Raw genomic sequence first — 3,394 nt, 5'->3', positions numbered from 1 at the left:
ATTTAGGTTAGGGGTAAAACAGGAAATTTAATCCCTAGGTTTAGGTTAAAATTAGGGCTAACATTTGCTTATGGGTTAACTTTTATATATAGATAGATGTTTTTGCCTCCCTTGGGAATCGAACCTAGTACCTGGGGATAAGTACTACTTGAATGCATTCCCACTACCAATTGAGCTAGCTCAATTGGTAGTGGGAATGCATTGAAGTAGTACTTATCCCCAGGTACTAGGTTCGATTCCCACGGGAGGCAAAAACACTAGTATGGTGAGGGGGCTAGTGATTAAGCTTGCGAGTAACAGTGCAGTGCGGGGGGTGCAGTGCCTTGCCTTGCAAGGGGCCCACCGGGCTGTTACAATACATGCTTTGCACATCGCCTGCCACTCACCAGAAAACATGCACGACACATCTCCATCGTGAGAGAAATCCATAAGCAATTTCCAGGGATAACCAAGGTAATCAATGACAGTTATCTTAGATGGCTCAGCAGGAAACGCAGATTGAGAAAAACCAATCCAATTCAGCTTCTGAGTATACGAAAAAAAAGGTTCGGTTAAATATCAATACACTTGTTAAAACACAATTAGAGCTTAAGAATATAGGACATAACTCACCAACATTGCCTCTGTGCCAGCATTGCCTACAACTATTAACATGATATTTAAGGTTAGCAAATAAGATAAAAGACTAACACATACAATTGAAAAAACATAAGCATGGACACACACACAACATTCAGAGGACAATCATACAGCTGATGAAACATGTAAATGAAACATAATTGGTCATTTTACAAATAAATGGTCAATTACAAATAAAATAATTGGTCATTTTACAAATAAAAATTACTTGTTCGATTTAGACATGTAAATGAAACAACTACCAAAACACATATTTAGGCATTGAAGAATGTAACAGGAGTGGAGACAATTTCAAATTCTAAATCAATCAAATCAAAATCATTACTATAGTTTTTTTAATCTTGCAAGCAAGTCATGACATACAAATAAAAAATCAATAAAATCACTTCATGTCAAATGCTTAAAAAATAAGTTCTTAAAAATGCAAAGAAACATATCAATATCAACAAATTGAGAAAGAAAGCAAAGAATAAAGTTTTTACAGTTACTATCTACCTTCATACATGATGTCATTAGATAAATAAACTATAAATTTTCAAAGACAATATCCATTGTTGAGATTGACAATTCCTAAATAACAATGATAGAAACATATACATTCTGAAATAGTTTTCCAAGGGGTGGAAATAAGCCATCTGATAGAAGGATGACCGAGAAAATTACTCATGTTAATCTACATCAGCACATAGAAAAGGATACCAAACATAAACAAAAAAATCAAAGTTTTAAAAAAAGGACAGATCTCTTAACTAAATGATATTAAGACATATTTGATGAAGTTTTGCTAGCATTCAATCCATCCAATAAACAAAAAGCCCCCTATCTCTTTAAAACATCCTAAACATTGACACATTGCAAACTCTAAGCAAACTTCAATGGAGAATATACACATTTGAGTTATGAAATTATGATTGAAATTTGAAAACTCCAAAAAAGCTTTACAAGTTAGCAAAAAAATTCAACTAAAAAACTAAATTAAACTAAAATCAATATGTCTAATCTACTACAATACATCCAATAACTGAGACGATAAAAACAACAAAATGATGATTAGAGGGGAAAAAATAGTCTTAACAGATTAAAGGGGAAAAAAAATATGGATCTACCTTCATTGATATCATACTACCAACCATCTACATGATTAGAGGGGGGAAAAAATACTCTTCACCAATTTCTTTTGGTAGGCCTACATACTTTATCATTCTATCATTTCTTCTTCTCTTGCCTGAAATCATTAAGGGCCTTCTCTGGAATAAGGAGATTAAAACGAATCCTAAATCAATAAATGAGCCATGGATTGATCAAGAGGAAATTTGAGATAATCATGAATTAATTAAGATAAAAATAAGTAATTGTACAATACTTACAATGAACTCCTAACAATAAAAAAAAAAAAATGCTTTCATCACAATGATGCACCTAGAGCTCTCAATTACAGGAACAAAATCATAAGATGGAGAAACCATAAACAAATTCAGATAAATTATTTAATCACATAATTGACAAAAAAAGGTTAACAACAAAACCTTACATAAAAATCGTTTCCAGAACCAATGAACCATACATCGTTAAATCGCAGACACATACCTTCAAATTGCAGATTCAAAATCGATTAGATTTTCCAAATCGCAACTTCAAATCGCAGAATTCTATGTCTTTTCAAATCGCAAAACTTTGTTTTCTAGGTTTTTCGAATCACAGCATCAAGCTTGGTGTTCTAGGTTTTCATCTTCGAATCACAGCATCAATCGCGTTTGTGTTCTGTGTTTGTGAACATTAAATTTAGCAGCAAAGTAAAAAAGGCATATGGAAGAGATTGAAATCGCAGACACATACCTTCAAATCGCAGAATCAAAATCGATTAGGAGGGAGGAAATGAAAAGGAAACTAATGATTTGGTGGTGACAGAGAAGAGAGGAGATGTAGGTTTTGTCGCCGGCGAGTCATGTTTGGTCGATGAGAGGGGGGAGGAAATGAAAAGGAAACATGTTGCTTGAAGTAGTTCGTGAAATAGGAAATTTAGGTTAGGGGTAAAATTTAGGTTAGGGGTAAAACAGGAAATTTAATCCCTAGGTTTAGGTTAAAATTAGGGCTAACATTTGCTTATGGGTTAACTTTTATATATTGATAGATATGAGAAAAAGACTCCTCACATAATACATCGTAATATTTTTTTAGTTCATTGTTGTGATTTTATCAGGTATTCTTTTCATTTTTCCCCGCTTTTTACTACCAAAAAAGAAAAAAAATCAAAAAAAGATGAGTCAGCCACATGATCCTAAATTCGTCTCTTATGATTTTGTATAATGATATAATTTAATTTTTTGGAACATTTGAAAGACAACATTAAGATTAATTTCTCTAGTAGACTTATTTTCAACTAAAATATAATTTGTTTTGTTATAAAATTCTCAATTTCTTGGATAATAAATATGACCAATATATTTAATATTAGCGAGGCACGTTATTAAGAAAAACTGAAAAATTTATAGGGAGGGTATATATAGAAATCTTTGTATAAAAGAGGGTATATATAGCAAATTGAGACAAATGGGCCATAAAAATTAACGGGCTTCAGCACAGCCTTTCAACATGTTTGGACCTTTCAGTAAACTTTGATATACACTCCCGCGAGAAACCAAATATTTCTATATACACCCCCTATCGTAATTTTTTTTAGGGCCCCCTACCAGCAAAGGCCTTAGGCCGTCGCACCCCCGACCTATGCCTAGGGCCGGCCCTGGGTGTATGAATC

General features: G+C 33.2%; 1 long non-coding RNA gene across 1 annotated transcript; it reads right to left on the bottom strand.

The window, feature by feature from the left end:
* Positions 1-366: 366 nt before the first annotated feature.
* LOC146952299 (uncharacterized) lies at positions 367-1,938 on the bottom strand. Its single transcript, XR_015020217.1, has 3 exons — positions 1,746-1,938; positions 613-644; positions 367-525 (listed from the first exon to the last, which is right to left on the bottom strand). It is a non-coding gene; the product is annotated as an uncharacterized LOC146952299 (long non-coding RNA).
* Positions 1,939-3,394: the final 1,456 nt, after the last annotated feature.

The sequence above is a fragment of the Medicago sativa genome, chromosome 1, assembly GCF_051527215.1.
Source record: "Medicago sativa cultivar Bolivia chromosome 1, Bolivia_mono, whole genome shotgun sequence".
Classification (NCBI taxonomy): Eukaryota; Viridiplantae; Streptophyta; class Magnoliopsida; order Fabales; family Fabaceae; genus Medicago; species Medicago sativa.
This window is presented reverse-complemented; position numbering and strand designations above follow the sequence as displayed.